Here is a 25,599-nt window from a genome sequence, read left to right as displayed (position 1 = left end):
TCCGCCAGGCTAAGCGTCACTTGTCTTTTTTTTATGCATCAAAACAGTGATACAGGGATGTCCAGAAGCGTAGGCGGCGGGCAGAACCCCCTACTACTCTTATTACGTGAATATATGCAAAAATCACGTTTCTGCTAGCATAGCATCTCTTCTTCACTGCGAGAATAGCTGCATGCCAACTGACCACTGGGTTACTAAAATGGAATATCTATTATGAAATAACTAATAGCTTTCACATTTTTCTTGTGGCTTGTCAATCACTAAAGCTTCTGAGTTCCCTGGTTGTACCCCTTGGCCATGTTTGCACTTTTTTATTTATGTTAATTTATTTCACTTTTAAATGTGACCAGCAATGGCCTGTTTTAAGATTCACTATACAGTATAACTTAAGTAAAAACATATGATAATATTTACGGATGTGTCGTTGTTGGTAAGTCAATGTTGTGGATTTTGAATTGATGATATATTGATTGATACAGGCAGTTCACAATAGTATTTTCTGTTATTTTGATTTAATTTCAGGACCTTCCCACAGTGATGCTGCAACTCTCACCTCTTTACCACGTGCTTCTTCAAAAGATACAGCTGGTGAATTAATTGTAAAGTTTTTCTACTGTACCAACTGTAATTTGAGCCATTGTTAATATTTTCTATCTTTATGTACAGCAGCTACAAGTAGGACTGCAGATGAAAACCAGCCTTCATGTTCAGCAGCCACTGAATCAAATCCCGTTGATCCAGCACTATGGTCGTCCAAGCTTGCTGACAAAATAAGGATATATTTTGTCCAGAGAGGTCCACTCAGATTGGCAAAGACTTTGACTCTCCAAAATCAATCTCAGACAGAAGTTTTAATTATTGTCATACATTCCGTCTGCTTGCAAATGGGGAAAAGATAAAATGGCGAGTGTACTGCTTTAGCTGTAAATTGTTCTCTAAAAATCCTCTAGACTCACTGGACATGGACAGAATGATTGGATCAACATTGGGGACATTTTAAAATCTCACAAGCCACGACCACATGCAAAACTGAATGACATGGAAAGATTTGGAAATAAGAATTAATACAGGAAAAACAATTGATAAAACCAAAATGGCTGTCTTTAAATCAGAGCAAAAGAGGTGGAAATAGCATTCATACAGTCATTAGCAGAATGAATGGGCCCTGTAGATAAAGAATAACCCAGACAATGAACATTTTTGTAAGAAGTTGAGCTCCTAGATAGGTTTGACCCAGTTCTTAAGGAACATGTTCCTAACAGCAAGAGAGAACCACAAAACATATTTTAGAATAAACAATACAAAATGAACGTATTGGGTCCATAAGCAAAAAGATACTCAGCAACATTGTCAGTGAAATAAAATAATCCATATATTATTCAATAACATTGGATTGTATTCCTGATTTGAGTCACCAGGAACAAATGTGAGTGATTGTAAGAATAGTGAGCTTGACAATGACTCCAGAAATAAACTTTCTTGAGTTTTTTACCCGTACTTGACGCTACTGGCCTCGGTCTATCCAATCTGATCTTACACCTACAAGAACTTTGAAGATTGTAGAGGCCAGTCATATGACAATCAGTCAAATACGAAAAGCAAAAACAAAGATGTTCAAGCAAGGCTGTTGCAGAAAAACTGTAGGGCACTTTATGTGCCATGTGGAACACATACCCTAAATCTCATGGTTGATGATGCTGCAAAACAATCAGTAGATGCCTTCAGCTTTTTTGGAGTTGTTCAAAAGGTATACAACCTCTTTTCTGCTTCTTAAAGCACATGCAAATGTCCCTCTGAAATCATGGGCAGAGACAAGGTGGGACAGTAGACTGAACAGCATCAAACCTTTATATAACAACGCTGACAACGTGTGAATTGCTTTGACTCAGACAAAGCAAATGATGCCACAGTCAGAACTGAAGCCCAGTCTCTCACAGAAGATTGCAGATTTGTACTGTGGTGTGGTATGACATTTTAACTACCATCAAGCTTTTACAGTCTCCAACCATGCAGCTTGATGTTGCTGTGAACCTCATTGAAAAACTAAATAATCAGACAACAGAAAGACTGGCTTTGCTGAAGCTCAATCCAAAGAAAAGAACAAATGTGAGACCATGAATGTAGAGGAAGTCTTAAAACAGAAACGGCTGAAGAACACCAAGAGGAAATTCAATTATGAAACAGATGCTCTGAAGAAGCTTGAAATATCTTTCTTCAATGCTGTTGCTGATGTCGGCGTCCAGTTTATTGAATATCACTTTGTCACAGTCTTGGACGTTAGAGACAAGTTCAGTGTTCTTTACAAGTTCCTAACAATGGATGATGAGGCCCTCACTGAAAACTGTCAACTTCTTGGAGATACACTGACTGATGGCACCATGACTGACCTTGAATGGAAGGAGTTAGTCAGTGAATGAAAACAGCTCCCAGAGAAGATATGACAGCATTTGAGCTCCTCACTTACTGTATCTGCATGAAAATACATTCTCTGAGCGCTACCCAAACTTTTGGATTGGGCTCAGGATTGCTTGTACTGTACCTGTAACAGTTGCAGCTGCTGAAAGGAGCTTCTCAAAGCTTAAATTGATCAAAACATATCTGAGATCTACAATAGCACAAGATGGCCAAACAAGTATTAACCATCAGGTAGCAAAAGAGATAACTTACAATGATGTCATAAATGACTTTTCATCTCAGAAACCAAGGAGGATAAAATTCTGAAGAAACCAAAGCATTGCACAAATATTGCACCATATTTATTATATATTTAATTCTTTACTTTATTTTTAGATCTTTTATTTTGTTTAAAAACATTGTTTGCACTGTTTTTTAAGAAGCTTTTTACCAGCATGTTTATTGTTAAAGTAATGGCTATTGCAGCTTTACAATACCTTTTGTCAAGTGTTTAACTCTATATATGCACTAAAAGAATGCAAAATTCTGAAACGCAAAAGCTAAATATAGTGAAAAATGACCCCGATGTCAAAATGTTTACTGCTTGGGTGTACTAGTTTACAGTATTATATATTTATGTTATTTATTTAAATTATTTGACTTTGTTTACTTTTTTGCACAATTGCACTGTACTTTGCTTTTACTGACTGTATAGTAGAAAAGATACAGCATAAGTTAACTTTTTGTTCCTTACTTACATTTGGAGTGTTTACCTGTGTTCTCTGGTTGATTTACTTGAATTTAAAAACACTTTGCTTGACTTTTGACATGTAATGATTGCATGTTACACACAAATAAAAACAGGAATTGCAGAATTTCTTTGTCTTTTCAGTTTAATTAGGGTTATTCGAGTCATGTGACTTGACTCTTTACTATTGACTATTTACTTGAAATGACTTGAGGAAAACGTGATTTTTTATATTTAAAAATGAACTACAGTATAAATGTCGACAAAACCAAGTGCTATTTTTTTTAATACACATGCTATACGCGCAGCTCTCTCTGTTTCCTGACGCGTGCACCTCGCCTCATAACTATACATCAGAAGCATCATGGTTTCAGCTTTAGACTGAGTCAGCGCATGTTTCACAGTGAACTTCTGCAATTCATCTCGAGTATCGGTTTATCCACGTGATAAAAATCATTACGCACGCACAGGAAATGTTTGATTGAATGGACGCACACACAGAGCCTGGAGATGGTGAAGCAAGCAGAGGACGTAGATCAGTGATGACAGACTGTCAGGACCAGACTGACTTCACTGTAATCAAATAAATAAACTGCTCTTTTTCAACAACTTAAATGCGGTTTGTGTTTTAACGAGAGAACAGATTTTTTTTTAATAACTCAGAACAGTTCAGCCAGTTAAGCCTGCATGTACAAAAGAGAGGAGTGGATATTATTATTAATCTTATTTTATATTGTGCATTATTGGAATGTCAGTGCTAAATGTATATATTTATTGTTTGTATAGCGCCAAGACCTCCGTAGCAGTCTGCACCTCCTAGACACACCAGAGACACCAGCCATGACACCCAAGTTAGCCCAAGCTCTGCTCCGACTCAGCCCTTTGTTTGCTATTACTGTCAGCAGCAGGGTCATAAAGCCTCTGTGTGTCCAGGACGCAAAGAAAAGCTCAAAGGCTTATGCCTTATCAACCATATCTCATGACTGTTGATGTGGTCAAAAACTTACCTGTTGATTTAGTTCTTGGTACGGACTTACATGTTCTCTTGGACCTGCTGCAGAACACGGAATGTAAAACTGTAAATGATAACGTGATTGATAATGTGATTTCCTGTCCTATAGTAACTAGGGCCCAGGCCAAGGCTAGTGTAGAACCCCTGCCTGACCTAGATAATGAGTTGTGTGATTGGGGAACAAAGGGACCTAAAAAGTCTAAATGCCAGAGAAGGTTTGAGAAAAACTTGAATCCTGACCAGGGGATGTTGTTATGTACAAAAATGCCAGAGAACATACTGTAGGTGCATTACAGAGAGAGGATGAAACTTTGAAGGGCTTGGCTAAAGTGGGAGACAGGTTCAAGGGGGGCTGTGTGGGGAAGGAAGTGGTTGTGATAGAAGATGGTGTCTTGTTTTCTATTTATGATGACTGTGAACATCTGGTTGTACCTGCCACATCTCGACCGGTAGTTTTGCATCTCGCACATTCCCTTCCATGGGGTGGCCACCTTGGTCGTCATAAAACTTACCAGTGCATTAGCTCGTGGTTTTACTGGCCCTCGATGTACAGTGACGTTCAAAAATATTGTGAAACATGTCCTGTGTGTCAATAACTATGCGTTCTAGGCAAATCTGACAGTGCCATGAGTTGTGACTTGCCTTTGACTTGTAACGTTAAGACTAGGACTTTACTCGAGACTTGCATATAGGGCTCTATTCTCCCATGCACCTAAGTCCAAAAAGCCATGCAGTGGTGATGTTTTTGGCTGTGCGCTATTCTCCTCCTGTACTTACATCAGTCACTGCACGCCTTCATCCCAGTTACGCACTTTGGGTGGAGCATCCCTGAAATGTGGGCATTCCCATTCAAATCTGGATTTACGTGCTTTCTACGGTGTGTGTAAGTACCTACTTTAGAGCAGGTACCGTATTGATGATGATGATGATGATGATGATGATGATGATGATGATGATGATGATGATGATGATGATCAACGAAGGCATTTCAAATTAAAAGTAAACTTTATAATTTTTATGGATTTCAATGACATTCAAAATGTTGGGAAAACTCCATCTTCCATGATTTTTAGACAGCAACTAAAAATAACATCATAGCCCCTCCTCCTTTGCTTCAGACTGCCTTCATTCACAGACTACGTGTTTTTAGTCTACTTACACGTGGTGGGCGTGTCAGTGCGTAACTACAGGCGCATAAAAAAGCGCTTAAGTCCAGACGGGAGAATAGACCCCTTAGTGACTTACTCCTCCCACTTCTGGTTTTTGGTTTTGTGTGGTTGTTTCTCTGTTATTTTTGTGTGTTTTGTAGTGATCTTGTGCATTTTTCTCTCATTTTGTCTTTGTTGTTGTTTTGTGTGTTGCGTGGTAACTTTTAGTGTGATTATCATTCTTTTTTTTTGTTTTTTTTTTTACCAAAAATAAACATCATAAAACCCCATATTTTAATGCATTCATTTGTCATTTTCTACACTCTCTCTCTCTCTTTCTCAAGTACCCCCTGTAGTGCCATTGCGTACCTCTAGGGTTACACGTACCCCCATTTGAGAAACACTGCTACAGCGGATGTAAAATAATTCTATATGACCGGATGAAACATTGAAGATGACTCATATGTAGAGGAAACATCTCAGAGGGACACGTTTGAACATTTGAGGAAACTGACGCTGTGAACTCAAAACAGTCCAAATCCAGATGATTGAGACTAAAAACCAAATATTACTGACGTCTGTGAACGTGACAGTCGTGTCATCTTTCTCGTCTCTTCCTGTGTCTGTTAAAAATCATTACTCAACAATCTGTGACATGTCAGAGTCACCATGGTTACACTTCCTCCGCCACGGTGTCACTTTGACAGGAAATCAGCTGTTCATCCTGTTTAGGGTCACGTTTTAAACGCTTTCTTTCCACTTCCAGCTCAAAGTCTCACCCAGAAACACAAGGGACTTCACACACACACACACACACACACACACACCGTGCTACAGCGGGACGACTGCCAAAGGAGTCTTTTCTGTCGTTGCTTCCTCTGTGATATATGCCGTCGCACCACCCTATTATTACCTCTGACTGTAATAGGCACCTCTGTTCCCAATCAACTTTTTACTTTCTGGCGGAGAAATAAAACAGTTTTGTGGCAGACACACTTTATATTTCACACACACACACAGGCTGTAATGTGTGCTCATGTTGTCTACGTTGGATGGCAGCTTGGCTCGCCCAGTCTGTTCACACGCCACTTTTATTGCTCATAAAAGCTCGTAGCGATGCCAGAACGCTGTCAGATTATTTAAATGGAGGCCCTGTCAGACTCAGGATGAGGGGTAGGTGGTCCGTCAGTCCGTCTGTTCAAACCTCTAGTTTTTACAACGAACGTGTTCACAAGGCTTCACAGAGTGGAAGCAGGTAGTAAACATATAGTTGAACAGAATTCTGTCTCACTTCCCAGTGTCTGAGTGATATATTTATCCTTCTCCTGCTTCTCAACTCTGGCCATGGGTACATGATGTTTTTTTTTTTTTTTTTTCTAATTCCGAAGTAGTTATTCCAAATTAAATCATTCGGAATTAAAGTATTCTGCTTCGTGTTTACATGGAAATAGTAATTCCATATTGAGGTTTACATGGAAAACAGGTTTATTCAGCTTTATATGGAATGTTCAACTTTTAGATATGTTTTTAATACCTAAAATAAAAATTTGAGTGTTAAGAAACATGTCCTTAGCTGTCGTGCCATATGTGATTTTTGTTTGAGACTACATAGTTATATATACATTAATAAATATTGCCAGCACGGCCAACCTGTAGTACCTATTTTCCAGCTGTAGGGTGAGTAAAAGCCTATTAACAGCAGAGCTGAACGAGGACATCTCTGGTAACAAACATCCATCAAACAGATAAACGGTGCGCTACCCGTGAGGTTTACAACTAACAAACAACTGCTTAAACATATTTCACTCATGAACGCATCACACATGTAAAGCTGACGATATACATAGGCCCGCCGAAAAAAATTGCGGGGTGTAGCAGAGAATATTGTCACCTGTACAGTCAGTGATCAGGACCAGATATGGCAGAAGCGTGGGTTTTTACTCAGTAATATGCCACCTTTTGGTGGCAGAAATTGCTTGCAAATTGCACACCTTGCTATTCCTCTTTAGGTCTAGGGGGTGGGAAGGCTCTGATTGGACAACAAACGTTTTATTGTAACACAGAACACCACACATGAGAACTGTTTTCTCCTTTATTTTGATTGTAGTTTTGAAGCAGCAGCTGGACAATAACATACTTTGGTCGACGGGTAAATAAAGCCCAGTAAAACTCAACAATAACCAGGAACAATTATTTGCTCCTTGGTAAAGATAGTAGCTCTAATTATGTTACAATGATTAACTTGGTACATACAGTATGGGGACGCATTCACTCCATCTCCGGGTCTTAGTATCACCCGTCCGATGAAGCTGTTCCGTTTGCCGATGTCTGTGTACGTAATAAGTCTGAGTGAATGTCCTCATGTTTATGCCTCCATCCATCCACTCTTTTCATTGTATCCATGTTTTCTGAGGCTCTTATTAAATAAATAGTCTCAGCTCGAGTCTGGGCGACCATCACCATGTCGTCACCAGTGCGTCATCGTGCATGAGCAGAACGACCGGATTTAACTTAAAGGTGAATTAAGTGTTCACAAGATAGAGGAATTATCTAATTCAGAATTAAAAGCTAATAAACCAGCCACCTAATTCGGATTTAAGTTTAATTCAGAATTAAATTAGCATTAGGAATTAAGTGTTTACATGGTCAGTTTAAAGAGGAATTAACTTTTGTTCTGCTTTAAAGGTCCATATCATGCTATTGTTCACCATCATCTCCATTTGTTCTAAGAACCCCAAAAACATAATATTTGAGGTTTATTTCCCCAAACTCGCCTGTTTTCCATAGTTTTAGCCTCTGAAAAGTCACTTTCTACTTATGCATATTCATGAGTGGGTGTGTCTATAGACGGACACTGACTTCCTCCTCCCCGCACGGTGACGTAAGGCCAGAGGACGACCCGCACTCCTCCCACCCACTCCATAGCTGAGCTCATGCTGCTTTATAAACACAGACAGAGCGTGGGGGCGGGGCGTTCACCGGTACATACATAGACTGTAGAAAATACATAGACACAGCACTGCACGAAGGACGATGAAATGCTCACCTTCGTTTGTCATCAAAGTGGGAACGCATCATCAAATTGTAGCGAGGTGTGTGGGCTCATCCTGCACACTGTGGACATGTGTATGAAGCCCTAATAACACTTTATCATGTTTAAAACAGAGAAAAGTTCATTTAGTGTAACATGAACCCTTTACAGAGGAATTAAAGCTCCCATGTAAACGTTGATAGGGTGATAGATGGCCTTTACATATTTGTGTTGCAACATGAGAAAACGTCGGCAAGAGAGAAATGGAGAAAAAAAACTAAAAACTTCATTTTCTGAAAAAAAAAAAAAAATGTGCTCGATGAAGTTATAAAGACGTCACTCCATGCTTTAAATAACAATATTGTGGGTTTTAAAATGGTAAAATTTGTTTTTTTTAAAAACAGCTGAATAATAATATGGGCTTGCTTTGGCTTTACAAACATAAACCACACGTTGAAGTAAAACACATGGATACTTAAGCATCTATTGTGATTGATGAGTCTGACACTAAGGATTCTTTAGCAGTTTCTTTTTATCTCAGCAGCATCATCAGAGGAAATCATAGAATCAGGTGTTTGAAACAATCACTTCCTCCTCAGAGCAGGAAACACATGTGATACATGTTATACAGAGGATTCTGAAAGTTATTAACTGTGGATAAATCACATTAAAACGGTTTCAATAGATATTAATACAGAATCTTTGAAGACAATATTCAAACAACCATAACTTCTACAAATATTAGTTGTTTTTTTTTTCATGTGTGAAACCCACGGCCGACATATTCCTGTTTTTCTCATGGTCCGTCACATATCTTCACTCTGCTTACAGGACAATTTTAAGATACATGGAAAGAAATACTTGGTTAAAACCAAGACAAGAAGTCAACCTGCAATTATTCACCAATTGTTTTCTACAGTTATCGCATCCATGGAGATTAAACTGGGCTTTAAGCCTTTATTCATCATGTAAATATGTTGTTACACATATATATTTAAATTTGTCCTCCAGTTAGGAGTTAAGGGACTTGCTCAACATCCCACAGTGATGGCCCAGGTGAGACTTGAACCATGAACCCTCTGATTACAGCGTCCTTAACCACTAGACACACTTTCATGGATGCTAACATTTATTCTTCTATTCCAAATGTTTTGAACTGTTCCACTGTTTTATCCTGACTTCCTCAACTCCTTCATTAGCATCTAAATACAGACAATTTCTGTATTTTACTGAATCATGTTCTAAATGTTTTTTTTTGGTGTCATATACTGTATTTTGCTGTTGTTTGACTGTTTTTTTTCAGTATATTTTTCTCTTATTTTGTGTGTTTTTGTGTTGTTGGTATTATCTAAATCATTCTCTCTCAGTGTGTGTTTCTTTTGGTGTCGTTTGGTTGTTTCTCTGTTATTTTGTGTATTTTTGTAGTGATCTTGTGTGTTTTTCTCTCATTTATTGTGTCTTTGTTGTTGTTTTGTGAGTGTCTGGTAATATTTAGTATGATTATCATTTTAACTGAAAATAAACATAAAACCCCATATTTGAATGCTTTCATTTGTTAATTTTCCCCTCTCTGTCTCAAGTGCCCCCTGTAGTGCCATTACGTACCCCCATTTGAGAATCACTGTGCTAGATAATATCTTGTTGTACCATTACTGTACTATTTGGATATTAATGAGTTCATGGACTGTTAGTTTTCTCAGGGCTGTGAATCAGCTGAGTGGGTGTTTCATAGTGTTGAAAAGGCCAAACAATGTACCATGGAGAAGATCCAGAGATCTACAAATCATCTGTTTTCTAACCATTTCAACAGAAAACAAAATCAAAGGCCATAACACTCACATTTGTTGCGTGATATGAAGGAAAGACGACCCCTAAACTTATTATCTGTGGAAATCTCACCAAACAAATGTGCTGCGATAGTTGTTGGTTTTTGTTTTCTGCTAAATAAGCAACACATGGAGAGTTTAGAGCGTCTGCATCCATCTGTGTTTGTTGGATGGATGGAGCGTTTGACCTATAACACCCTATTACACACTCCCACACACACACACACACACACACACACACACACACACAGCTGATTAATATCAAACATTATCAGACATTCTATCGTCCTATATTATCATAATATTCACTCATTAACCCATTAGTTCAGGTTTACAGACGAGCTAATATTAGCAGCTAAAGTGAAACTCAGATGTCTTTATTCATTCAATCAAATCTATTTGGTTCTACATTTGCCATAATATTATAGAGCGTTCTCTTTTTAATGTGTAAATGACTTCTTGTGTGAATGAATTAAGAATGTCCACACTTAGCTTTTATTACTTATTTTATTATTTTATTAATAGTGACAGAATGATTTCAGATTCATTAACAGCCTCAGTTTTAAAACTATGACTTTGACCAGATATGAACAACTTATCACAGGGACAGTAAAAATATGATTCTCTGATCTAAAGGTCACAGGATAAAATAATAACAGATCCATAAGTTGATACAAGAAATACAACGGTTTGTGTTTGTAGTGTTTTAAAAAATTATGTATGTTGTGTCATGTGAGCTCTTGTTGTACTTTTGTTGGATTTTGTTGTAATTTTGTTGTGTTATTGAGGAGATTTTGTGTGTTTTCTTGTACTTTGTGCTTTTGTTTTAGTTGTACTTTTTTGTGTTTTTGAAATAATTTTGTGTATTTTGTGTGTGTTCTTGTTACGTTTACTTTTGCTGTAATATTCAGTGTTTTGTACTTTTTGTGTTTTTGGAATCATTTTGTGTATTTGTGTTGGTCTGTGTGCTTTCTTGTAATTTAGAATCTTTTGTGTGAGTTGTTTTTTACTTTTGTGTGTTTTTGTGCTTTTGTGTGTTTTGTTGTACTTTTGTGTGTTCTTGTGCTTTGTGTGTTCTTGTACTTTTGTGTGTTTTAGTTGTACTTTTTGTGTTTTTGAAATAATTTTGTGTATTTGTGTGTGTTCTTGTTACGTTTACTTTTGCTGTAATATCAGTGTTTTTGTACTTTTTTGTGTTTTTGGAATCATTTTGTGTATTTGTGTTGGTCTGTGTGCTTTTCTTGTAATTAGGAATCTTTTTGTGTGAGTTTTTTTTACTTTGTGTGTTTTTTGTGCTTTTGAGTGTTTTTGTTGTACTTTTGTGTGTCTTGTGCTTTTGTGTGTTTTTGTTGTACTTTTGTGTGTTCGTGTGCTTTTGTGTGTTCATTGTACTTTTGTGTGTTCTTGTACTTTTTGTGTGTTCTTGTACTTTTGTGTGTTCTTGTACTTTTGTGTGTTTTGTTGAACTTTTTTGTGTTTTTGGAATCATTTTGTGTATTTTGTTGGTCTGTGTGTTTTTGTTGTACTTTTGTTTTTTGTTGTTGCCCATTTGTGTATATTTGGAGACATTTTGTGTATTATATTCATTTGTGTATTTGCTTCATCCTGCTCCTTCTCAAACTGATAAATACTATACATATGTTCAATTTGTGTTAAATCAATTTCATTTTTGTTTTTCATTGTAAAGTGATGAGAACTTATGTATTCCATGTTATGTTTTATTGTTTTGATGTTGATTCTGTCATGAAGTGTGAGACATTAAAAATGAATAAAAAACCAACATCTCCATCAAAGAGCACCCCTGTCCTATAAAGCAACATATGAATACATTCAGCCTGGCTATCGTGCGAACTCTGGCAACCACAAACACGGAACACCCATGGAGGGCAACTTACGTCACAACTGTGGAATAATTATTTCAAGATATAATAATTAAAATCCACGATTCAAACCAATATTATCATTATTCAATTCAGTTTAACTTTATATATATAGCACCAATGACACAATAGTCATAACAAAGCGCTACGATGGAAGTGTTGAACGATCAGCTTGAATTCTACATTTCCTGGAGGTAAATGTTTCCCACATCAGCTCCGTAAACACCGTGACGCCCATGAGTCACATGACCCTGGATAGACCAATCACAGCCTCTCCCTATCAAAGGTCCAGGGTTTGTGTATCTTGCTGTTCCAATGTGTATTTACACTGAGGTCCATGTACATGTGCAGCACTTCTGTTTCTCAGTGTTTATTGAAAGTGAAACACGGACGCCTACAGTCCTCCTAGATCAGGAAAACACAGATCTGACATTTACCCTCTGCCTGTCTGTTTAGCTTTACGTTTACATCTGCAGTGAATATATTTGTTCTGCTGGTTGTGATAAACATGAGCACTAATGTATGATATATGTTTCATGCTTATTATATGTTTCTGTCAGGACCTAAAGCTTTAGAAAATAGTAAATGGTTGTGGAATGTAATATTTGTGCTGACCCGTGCACTATTTTGACCTTCACGTGTTGAAATAATCTTTTCTCAGTGAGCAGTGAAACACACGATGGCTAAATGTATGAGACAAAACTCAGGAAATTAGAAGTCCAACTGTCACAGAAAAAAAAAAGTTATAATATTACAATGAAAATGTAACGTTATGAGAATAAATTCTCAATTTTACAAGAATAAAGTCATAGTTTTATTAAATTAGTGATTGGACGACAATAAAAATATTCAAAATGAATTAGAGACTTTGTAACTAACTGTGATAATCTGAATTAATCACATAATATTTGACACAAGAAGCAACATTATTCCAGTTTAAATGTGTCTGAAATTAATAATAACAATAAATGATCTTAAACAACTAAATAATATAATATAATGTGTAACATGAATAAAGAATATTATGATTGCTTTGTTGACATAGTTACATTTAACTAACTTACATTCATGCTTTTCTGGATTTTTGTAAACTTTCTGAAACAAATGTTTTTGTGAATAATACTGGGAAGTCCTGCTTTATTTTTATGTAATTAATCATTGCAAGCAACGTGTTAAAGTCCCAGCACTAATTAAAATACTGTCATAGATTTAAAGTCTTAAAAATCCTTAACGGGCCCTAAAACGCTGTTTTATCAACCCAAATATTTTCACTTCACATTAGATAGACTTAAACTTTACCTTATAATACAATAATAATATAATAATATAAAACCTCAAAACAACAGAAACATAATAACATTACATACTTTAAATATTGTGAGCTAAATGAATCAATGTTTTTTTAAATTTTATCTGTGTAATACATATTTAATTTACATTAGTGACACCTGAATAAAAGTGACAAAAAAAAGGCACAGAACAACTGTTGATTGAAAAAGTTTGTCATGAGTTGTTGATGCATGTTATTGGTTTGTGTTCACTCAGAATTAATGAATATACTTAATTAAAACTAAACTAAAACAAATGTAACAGGTGATCACACACAAGTATTCTCAGTTGTTTTTTGTGTCTGTAAATCTTTTTTAATTATTTAATTCTATGAGTTGTTCTAATGTAGTTGTCACAGGACTTACTTGTACTCGAGTATAGTATAATTTCATTTTTCATATAACAGTACTCTTTACCTCGAGGCTCAGTGTAAATAATCCTGTGCTTTTGTGTGTGTTCCCTGCAGGAACCCTTCATCCCCCCCCCCCGAGATAAACCAACTCTTTAGAATCACCAGGGGAGCAGCATCTCCAATCCTGCCTCTTTCTTCTTCAGGTGCTAATTACTCGGTTGTAATGAGAGTAATCAACATGTGAAGTGATGCTGCATGGGGAGCGCTCGGCTCGTTCTGTGATTGCTCGTACGATGGTACGCATCTTTAAACTCTCAGTAACAGTCTGTGGCCCCTCAGGTCTGATAGAGCAGCTCCTTAACTCAGACGATCTGGATATGATGATCCTTGTTGGGTTTTATTCTGTTCAGGAGAGGAAACATAGAGAAGTATATTTTATTTATTATTATTTAATGACTTAAACAGTACCTGTATCATTCAAAATTGATTATCATCCACTACTGATGCCAGAATGACCCAAAAAACTCTGTTAAAGTGACGATTTTGTGGTAATTACAATCAGAATCAGATATACTTTATTTATCCCAGAGGGAACAATCTTTTCTTTTTTGTTCTTAAAACATAGAAAAGAAAGTCTGCAAAATGAAATAAAAGATTGTTAATTAAATAAGGATTAAATACAACTCCACACCTCCAGGAAAAAAAAAAAAAAAATATATATATATATAAATGTACAAATATAATACAGATAAATACAATAATGATCCATCTACCAACATACTGTAAAATCTATGTGTTAAAGTTATTATTTAATAAAATCAATCACTGAATCAAACATAATTTACTAAAAACAAGAAAATAAATTGAATATACTGCCTGACTGTTTAGGATGGAGATGAAAACAAACTTTCAGTGTTGACATGTTCACACATTGCATTGTGGGATGTGGAGTCCTATATGAAGTGTTTTAAATTCATTTACTGTGATTTATTGTGTTTCTTTTCCAGACAAAGAGGACAGTGATTGGCTTGACTCACTTTTTTTATTCCCGTTTGTCCCAGTGATACCAGAATAAATCCTAATACAGCTGCTCTGGATGGCACATGTTTGGTTCAGTGAAGGCTGTTAAAGCAGGTACACATAAAGGATTTTCTAAATCATTTATCCTTCAGATTCCACACATGACAATAAAAAAAAATAATAAAAAATCAGGTGCAAACAGTTTGATCACAATCACAACGCTTTCTGTCCAATAAGAGTCTGAAATCCCGCGTGATAAAACGTGATCCAAGTAAAATGATGAAGAAGAAGAAGAAGAAGAAAAGAAGAAGAGAAGTTAAAGAAGAAAGAAAGAAAAAGAAGAAGAGAAGAAGAAAGAAGAAGAAGAAGAAGAAGAAGAAGGAGAGAACGAAGAAGAAGACAAAGAAGAAGAAGAAGAAGAAGAAAGAGAAGGAGAAGAAGAAGAAGAAGAAGAAGAAGAAGAAGAAAGAAGAAGAGAAGAAGAAGAAGAAAGAAAGAAGAATAGAAGAAGACGAAGAAGAAAGAAAGAAGAAGAAGAAAGAAGAAGAAGAAGAGAAGAAGAAGAAGAAGAAGAAGAAGAAGAAGAAGAAGAAGAAGAAGCTTGAACTCCAAAACACAAGACGAAGGATAGAAGTCAAGGTTCAAGAGGAAGAAATGATGGTAGTTTGGGCATTTTCATTGGTGGAGAAAATTCAATTTAATTCAATTTTTTTTTCAACTTTATTTGTATAGCATAAATGACAACACAATGATTTCAATGCGCCTATCAAAATATAAAATTAATAATCAGAAAGAAAAAAAAAACAACAAGATCCACATGAACAAACATTTAGCGACAGTGAGAAGAAACATCTCTGTTAGAACCAGGTTCAGAGGTGGCAGCCATCTGCGTGGACTGGTTGTGGTTAGTGGACAGAAGGACCAACAGAACAGGATAGAGAGATAGAACATCAGAGTGTTCCAGACTAGTTGAGACGTGAACCACAGATCAGGAAGTGACATCATCAGCTTCACCTGAAACAGAGCGAGAGAGAGAGAAGAACGAGGAGAAGACACTGACTGCAGAAAGCAGAGGATGTACTTCCTGCGGCAGCTGAAGAAGTTCAGGCTTTCAACAAAGATGATGGTGAACTTCTACAGCTCCATCATCCAGTCCACCCTCTGCTCCTCCAACCATCTGGTACGCTGCAGCTACGGCCAAGGACAAGGCCAGACTGCAGCGTATCATTCACTCTGCAGAGAAGGTCATCAGCTGCAATCTGCCCTCCGTCCAGGACCTGTACCCCTCCAGGACCTGTACCCCTCCAGGACCTGTACCCCTCCAGGATTTTGAGGCGTGCAGGAAAGATTGTGGCTGACTCCTCCCACCTCGGTCACAAACTGTTTCAATCTCTCTGCTCTGGAAGGAGGTTTGGGTCCATCAGGACCAGAACCTCCAGACACAAAACAGCTTCTTTCCCTCTGCCACCATCCACATGAACACACCCCCAGTCACCCATAAAGCCATTGTATTTTCTGTTCTGTGCATCGACAAACGAGTCAAATTCCCTGTGCTGTTTTTTAAAACTGTACTTGGCAAAATAAACTTTTCTGATTTCTGATTCTGATTTACGCGGACTGTAAATCATAACCAGCTGCATCAGAATTTGAATCTTTTTTTTGTAATCTAACAACGACTTCTGTTTACACCAGCTATCGCGCTGGCTTGCTTTTGATTGGCTACGTTCTGTTCTACTTCATATTTCTCAGAATCAGGACTCGTCGGTCGTTTGTTTCCCCCAAACACACACTTGAAGATTCTGCATTATTCTCTGGACAAATTCACTCTGAACCTCAGACCACACAATAATCTCATAAAATAATAATATGGACCTGGAAAATTTGGCGTTTGTCGTCTTTGGTTGGGAAGGAGAAAAGTCGGGACAAAAACAGCCTGATTGTCTTCATGTGTATCCACAGATATATTCACAGGCCCAGGAAATCATGTCCAGAATGAAGTAAAAACATTTCTTAAAAACATTTTAACGCTGTCTTTGTGTTCTTCTACATGTTTCTAAATCCTCTACGCAATGCACAAAACGTATCCAAACCAAAACCACATCAACAAACCCATTGTTTGTGACATTTAAATAATAAAAAAACAGAAAAAAAAACAAGCTTACATCCTTGGATATTTGTGTGTGTGAGAAATTGATCCAGTATTTTATTTATTGATCTCTGAGGTCTCTATCCGTCTTATAAGAATGTTAGGGATCGTCCTCAGAAGAATGTTAGGGATGGTCCTCAGAAGCTTGAAGATATTCCACCCAGTCCGTTTCCCGCCCTAATGACTGGGTGTTGTCTGAATTCCCAGTGAGGTCCCACCCTGCCATATGTTTAGTCTTCCTGTTAGCTGAAGTAGGAGGCCAATCATACGTGACTTTACCAAAACAACCAACATTAGGTATCACCTCTACCTCCACTGCTGTGAATCAACCCTTAATGCTCTTGTTGAATGGGTCTAGACCTATGTTAGAACCCATCATGGTGCCCCCTCCTCTTATATCTCAGCTCTTCTGACCTTTTGCTCCCAAGCTGTGAAACAGCTGAGGGACGTCCGCTCTGTGTGGAGCATTGAGACGCAGCAGGAGGGAGACATTTACGTTAATTGTTTCAGATTTCCTTCAAACCGCAGAGGCTAAATGCTGTTGGACAGACCTGCATATGTTGTGTATTGGGTTATTTTTATTATACGTTAAGAAGCTTCAATCAGAGCCAAGAGGCATTAGAATGGTTTTATTTATTAAATATTCCCTCTAACTGACCACAGACTGCTTATTAAATCAATGGTACTGTCTGAGGTCAATAGAACATCCCAGTTTGTCTTTTACATTTGTTATGTTTCCATTCAAAACTCTAGATATTTCACACAACAAAGGACTGTATATACAGTAAATAAGGACAAACAACATGTTGTTGGTTAAAACCAACAATGGTGACCTAAGGGGTATTCCGTAAAGTGGGTTATGTTCAAGTATGTTCAGGCTCAAATGAGGGAAACTCTGAGTATCTCATTCCTAAACGTGAGGTATGTTCTTCTCTGAGTATGTTACCATGGTAACATTGTCCGTGAACTAAACCTGGTCACTGGCAGGTTTAATCAAAGAAACCCTGGGTTTCTACCTGGCTCCGCCCACCTGAACACCATTTCTGAACACTTTGATGAACCTTAACACTTTTCTCTGAAACACATTAGTAACATCACACACCACAGACGTGTTCACATCATTACTAATGTTGTGTTTTTTTTTTTTTGTGATAACGGTAGTTTTCTATGACATTGTAGATGTAGATCATTAAGTGAAAGTCACTGAGAGGTTGATCTACATTAAAACATCTACTGACGTCTGTAGTAAAGTTCACTGAATACAAACCTGTGGATAATATAAAGGAGGAGATGATCATTTAAATTAATCCACTTTTAGACAACAAAACTTTGAAGTTATGGTGGTGCAGTGAATTATGACACAGCTCATGGAAGCGATGGGTTGTGGCGTGTTTCAGTCTTTTTGTTTATGACATTTTTTGGACGTTGAGATGACTCTGGCAACAATATTACATTAAAAACCAATTTAAATGATGCGATATGAAGTGGCAGTCAGTGTCTTTATAGCCAGTTTAACAGGAGGACTCTATTTTATTCATTTTATTCACTGAAGCAATAAAGTGATAAAGCAACCAAAAAGTGTGACTAATCATGGGTGATTTAATTGTCACGAAAGGTGTATTCAGTGTGAACACACCTTTAGAACAGGTTCATATTCCTCAAACACCATCAGGGTGATAAATCACTCTCTTCCAGGTGGTTACCATGGTAGTTTGTGTAATCGTTGATCCGTTGATGATGGCTTTTTATTGCGCGAGTGAACGTCAGTAACCCAAGGTTTACATATTCAGGGTAGATTGACCCACTTCATACCAGCTGTAATGGAATCAGATACCAGAGTTTACCATTGCAGGGTATGTTGACCCAGAGTTTATGGATAGACTCAGAGTTTGTTAACCCTCCTTTATGGAATACCCCTCTGATGTGACACCGTCACTAGCTGTGTTTACATTACTCTTGGAAATGTGCAAAATCTACAACACACACACACACACACACACACACACACACACACACACACACACACACACACACACACACACACATTTAGTATAAAAAATATAATAAATGAGTAAAATAAAACAAAAAACAATATTAATACAAAAATGACTAGAATATCACTACAATGGCAACAAAAACAATAATTATACAAAAAATGGACAAAACACAACAGAAAGATACAAAAATACACATGACTCCAAAAAACATACATTACAGAAAAATACACCAAACAAAAAAAATATAAAAGTGAGTAAAAAAACAAACAACAAACACATTTATCATGCATAGAATGTCCCATAGAATTAAACCAGGAAAATTGCACACACATTTTGCACCCGCAATTATACCCCTTATGCTCCCACATGAATGCATACTTCCGACGGGAACTGTACTAGTGTATTTAAATTTAAATAAAATTTTTACTGGGGTGAAGCAAAAACCTTAAGAAGGCTAAAACAGAAAACAAAAAATACACAAAAAAGCAAATAAATTAATCAAAATGACCCCAGAAACACACAAACAGCGGAAAAATATTATAAAAACACAACTAAAATACATAAAATGAGAACAAATACACACTTTAAGAAAAAAAAGGAAATGTACATAATTACAGGATTAAATAAAATTTTGAAGTGAACGTATGTTCCGATTCAATTTAATTCAACTTTATTTATGTAGCACTAATTACATGCAACAGTAGTCATCTCATAGCACGTATCACAAAAAATAATACTGTTAAGAACCCAATAAATCCACATGAACAGCTACAGTAGGGGGAAAAACTGCCTTTTAATAGGAAGAACAAACCTCTATTTTTTCTTTAATTTCTCCCACATCTGCTGAGAAACATCTGTTCCAACCTCGTAGTCAAAAAAAAGAAACAGATACAAAAGAAAACACATCATTAGATTTCTATCAAACTCAGTTTATTTCTTTATTTCTCACTTACTGTAAATGTCTCACATGTTATTTTTACTTTGTTTCATCAGGAAGACATTATGACCTTTTGATAGTAAAGAAAATAAAAGTCAAAGGCTTATTTTTTCAAACATTTTCAAACATCTTTTGCAGGGTTGATAATTAAATCCTATGTGAAGGATATCAGTAGTAAATGACACGTCAGTGGGGAAATGAAACTGTGAAGCTATTAGTGTAAATTGATATTTGTGGTAGATAATGAATGGTTGTAGTTGTCCAGGTCTTTGGTTCACATTTACAGACTGAGATAAAATGTGAAAGTAGATGGTTTCATGCTTTTTTTAGTTTCTTTAGTTCAGTTTCTAACTTTAAATCTATTTTTTCACACGTCTTTCTTTATTCTCTCACTTCACCCATAGTTCCTTTCAGGTTTCATATAGTTCTGTCATTTCACACCTTTACACCTTTTTTATTTAGTAGCTAAAGCACTTTGTTGAGTTCCTTTTTCATGCTGAGATTGAGAAAAAGGTTCCGGCGTCGTTTGAAAAAAACTATATTTCCAACATGTGGATGTTTGAGTGTCCACAGCACACGTCTGATTCCTGTGCATTTAGATCAAGGTGTGACCTAAATGCATCACACACAACAAACACACACACCACACACACACACGCACACACGCACACACGCACACACACACACACACACACACACTTAAAGTGACAGAAACTTTGCCTTTTGGTCCCAAAATAAGGAAACACACCTTTTACATTTAGAGCTGTGAAGTCATCAATATTATTTGTTGAATTATTAAAGGTAAAAATGGCTTAAAATGTCCTTGGCCAAACGCAGTAAATGAATCCAAATATACACAATGACTATAAAAAAGCATACAAAATTGGCAAAAAAATACACAAGATGACTCCAAAAATAAGCAAAATTACTTTTTAGACAAATATAAAATACTAAAATTACAGAAAAGAACAAATAAACAATAACAATAAATATATAAATGAGAACAAAATAATACAAAATATGATACTCCAGAAACAACAAAATGACTCCCAAAATACACAAAATTACTTTTTAAAAACATAAAATACCAAAAAACACAGAAATAAAAAATAAAGAAAAAAAATGTACAAAAAGAAAAAAATAAACAGAACATCAAAAATACACCAATACATCTACAATAATTAAATCATTTGGAAAAAAATACAGAAAAGTAAATGAAACATATACAAAACTAATCCAAACATTCACAAAACAAGAAAACAGAAAACTCACAAAATGACTCAAAAACACTCAAAACAGAGCAAAAAAATACAAAAAACTTATGAAAATGAGAAATATACAAAACAAAAAAAAATAAAAATAGTCAAAATCACATTTTTATGCTTTTGCTGTGATTAAAGTTTGCCCACCTCTGTTTTTGAAGCTTTTTCTATTGGTCATTAGGTCGGCTGTTATATTTAATTTGAAAACCATTTTCATGTTTATTCAAAAACACAAAGATGTGCAGACATAAATGCTCTCACTGCTTCAACCATTAGACTTTCTCACAATAACCAGAAAAACGCAACCGTAGTGTTGCAGACTTTCCATAAAATGTCAAAACAGCAGAAAGCTGAGATCAGAAATAGACCAGAGACTCTACACAACTTCCCTCATGGATTTGCCAAAAATTGCTTTGCCGACGTGGCAAGAGTCATGGAGGAAAACTCCGTCACCAAGAAGAAGAAACTGGATAAAGGATTCCAAATATCACAATAAGTAACGTTAGAGAGCAATCAGGCTAACTGTTACTGAACTGTTAACTAGAATAACTAATCATTAGTGTGTCCGTTACATTGTTTTTTAAGCTACATTGTGAAAGTGGAAAACCAAAGCAATAGCAGTCTGTTGACTGCAGGGAGGCCTTTTGTAATGGACCAATAGTCTCATCATGTTCTCCTTTAATTTAGCTCTGCGTCATAAATAAATACTTAGCGTAGCCTTATATGGTTTCATTTTAAGCATCTTATCAGAATCCTTAGAGAATACAAGCTTTGTCGTCGATAATTTTCAGATTTACCAGAAATAATTGATTTTATCAGTGAGCGATTGAGAGCAGCGAGGTAACCTGGGCCACGGCCCTGGGAAGTGGGGAGTTACGGGAGAGGGACAGTGCTGTAAACATAACGTCATGTCTACTTCTCTGGAAGCCTCCACAACATGTCAGTCACTGTTTACTGTTAATGAAACACACACAGGCAGTGTAGTGATAATGACAGTAAACACACACCTTTTATCTGTGATTGACTCTGTTTGGCGGTGTTTCGCGTGCTGCACCCATGAAAGGAAATAATAAAACTCTGACACTTTAAGTCCATCTGGGTTCTTTCTTTGACTCAATCCACTGTAGAAACAACTCTCGTGTTGCTATGCTAAAGGTTAAAACACGGCGGTGGTGACAGGAAAAGGCATAGACCGGGGCTGAGGTTTGGAGCCGACCAATCACAGCCCTTACGTTCCACAACGCCCACAGTCAGGTCATTTGTGAGGAGCACGTCAGATTACCGGGAGGGGGTCTACGTCTATCTGCGTCGATTTGACACAGAACCATATACTGTATCAGGCTTTAGTTGTGCGTGCAACATAAAAATAAAAAACATCCATGTCACCTCCAGGGCTCCGTATGTAGCAGTCGATCAAAAAGAAGAATTAACGTGAGTAAAACTAACCCTAACAGCACAGAGCAAATAAAGAGTGTTGTTCTCTGGCGTACATCATTAACTAATAATAAAATGATAGCTTCATTATCGGATATTGTTTATGAGATGTATGCTGATGTGAAAAACCAAACTCTGATTTAAAGTTTTGATTTCTAAAAGTTAAATAAAGATAATTGCTTTGGGTTTTGTTCAGTTATTGACTTTTTTACTCTAATATTCACTCATTTTACTCAAAGCTGCAACAGACGGAAACAAATACGTCATAAAACACCTGAGGACAGAAAGCAAAGATCTACCAACAGAAAACTACATGATTTTTTAGTTTTTTTAAAATTGCCATCGAACACTGACATGTTTCTGACTTTTCCATAAACACTGGAGCCTGGGTGGCCTTTCTTTCTTTCTTTCTTTCTTTCATTTCTTTTCTTTCTTTTTCTTTGAACATAACCGCTGGTAGTAGTCGTTCACACGTTTGACATTTTTAAGACGAGAGCCGGCAACCTCCACTTTTCCTTTCTTAAAGTGAAACATCGTAACCTGAGGGAGAAAAGAAGAGGAGCTCATAATAACTCCCACCTGTGTGTGAAGGTTGGAAAATAAGCCCCGGGTCGGACGCAGACAAACAAACAAGTCAGCGACGGGTTGACATGACGATAATTAAAGAATTAAAGACGAGGTGGTGGTAGACAGAGAGAGAATCAGAGGAAAGGAACGACATGGATGTGAAGGAGGTGAAGAAGAGACAGACGGAGACAGCGAGGGGCGGGGAGGGAGGAGGATGAAAGATTAAATGGCATGGAGGAATGTTAAGTGTAGCTTAAGTGTGTGTACAGAGCGTTGGATTTATGAGTAGCTCTGGCTTAGGGCAAAATAACTGGAGAATTATTAAACTACTTCAATTAAAGTGTGATAGAAGAAGAAGAGAGGCCTTGTCTGCTTTGATTTATGAATAGACTTCACTTCACCTCTTCCTCCTGTAGTACAAATCTATGTGTGCTCTACGGCGCCCTCTCTGACCAAGACCAGGTAAAGCAGCTTTGACATTTAATAATTACCAACATTGAACAATGTGAGAATAGAAATAATATTTCCAATCTTAATGATTGTTTGATTTACATTAATTCAATAAGTGTCGTTCGTTTCCCAACCTTCCTTACTGTACCCCCTAACCCTTTCTTATCCTTACTGTACCCCTAACCCTTTCTTATCCTTACTGTACCCCTAACCCTTTCTTATCCTTACTGTACCCCCTAACTTCTTATCCTTACTGTACCCCTAACCCTTTCTTACTACGTACCCCCTAACCCTTTCTTATCCTTACTGTACCCCTAACCCTTTCTTATCCTTACTGTACCCCTAACCCTTTCTTATTCTAACCCCTAAAAGTTCTGTATTTGAATTTCCAACTTTTAATTGTGCATTTTTTCTTGTTAATTTATTTATTTTTTTTATATTCTTTTTCTTTATTTAAACACCCTTTAACATGCACTAAACGCAGCCTCGATTCTGTCAGTCTGCCCCAGGGCAGCTGTGGCTACAATAGTAGCTTACCACCACTAAGTGTGGAGTGAAATAATGACTTCATTCTGTAAAGTGACTTTGAGTGTCTATGATAAAGCGCTATATAAAAATCCAATACATATTATTTATTTATGTTACATGAATTACATATGATACACTCATTTTTTCATGTCTTTTAACATTTTATATTTTTGTTCAGCTTTAAAAATACATTTTGTTAATTGAACAAAGTTCTATCATATAAATAACTCAAATTTTACAATTTAAATTGGATTACATTTGTAAAACTATAACTATAATAAATTAGTTTAAAAAAACCTTTTTCTACCACTTAACACTAGTTTGCAGAGACTGCAATCACCCCACCATCTTATGCCACTAAACACTTCACATCTTCAGAGAATAAAAGGGACAGAAACAAAACATCTTGAACCACTTTTAATCCACAATGGGAAGCATAACAATCAAAAACGCATTGGCGTTAAACAAAAAAGCTTAGCAAAGATGCTGGATAATAATTTTTGTTTTTATTACAAAACATTGCACATGAAAATTGCAGTCATTTCCATACGGGCTACAGGTATGAATAAACAAAAAATCACAACATGCAAACTGTGTATGAAAACAGGTATTGATGAACTATGATATTTTCAACTAAGATGCAGTACTATGCAAACAGAAATACTTAATATATGCACAGTGCAAACAAAAATCACAGCACAACATCTACACTGAAGTAAACCAAAGTTTTATTTGACAAATTGTAAATTTGTCAAATAAAACCTCTGTCATCTGTCAGGCCAAATGGACTCATGACTCAGCAAAACCTCTGTCAAACCAAACGCCATCAAATCACATGGCCTCAGGCTTCAAAATGAACGTCAGACTCAACGGCATCGGGCCTTAAAACATGACAAGGCATTTTATTTTGAAGGAACTGAAAGTACGCAAGACTATTTTGAAAGAACCAAATCACATGACGGAGTAAGTTGAAAAGCTGTTTTTTCCTTTTATTTTTAAACTTTTGATATATTCCATGATTGTTTGATTAACAAATACATAGTTAAATGAAACAATATATTGTAACCTTTAAAAATAAATGCATAAAACACTGATTTCACAATACACAAATGGAAATACACATGACGTTATCAATATGTGCTGCTTGGAAAAGGAAGTAAATAGAAAGCTGTTATTTCATTTATTATCTTAACTTTTAAAAAATAAACTGAAACAACAGCTTTTTCACTTTGTCATGTTTTAGCTCAGTTTGCTAAACTCATGTTCTTTTTGTTTGGGTTCTGCGTAATTCTGTTTGTACAAATCCTTATCTTACATGTGGTAAATAAATAGCCCTGACGTGTGTTGCTTGAGGCTGGTTTAGGCTGGTTTAGGGTGGTTTAGGCTGGTTTATGTGCTGGTTTAGGCTGGTTTAGGGTGGTGTAGGCTGGTTTAGGCTGGTTTAGGCTGGTTTAGGTGGTGTAGGCTGGTTTAGGGTGGTTGAGGCTGGTTTAGGGTGGTGTAGGTTGGTTTAGGCTGGTTGAGGCTGGTTTAGGTGG

The sequence above is a fragment of the Gouania willdenowi genome, chromosome 21 (assembly GCF_900634775.1).
Source record: "Gouania willdenowi chromosome 21, fGouWil2.1, whole genome shotgun sequence".
Taxonomy (NCBI): domain Eukaryota; kingdom Metazoa; phylum Chordata; class Actinopteri; order Blenniiformes; family Gobiesocidae; genus Gouania; species Gouania willdenowi.
The sequence above is the reverse complement of the archived record's forward strand: the minus strand, read 5'-3'. Positions refer to the sequence as shown.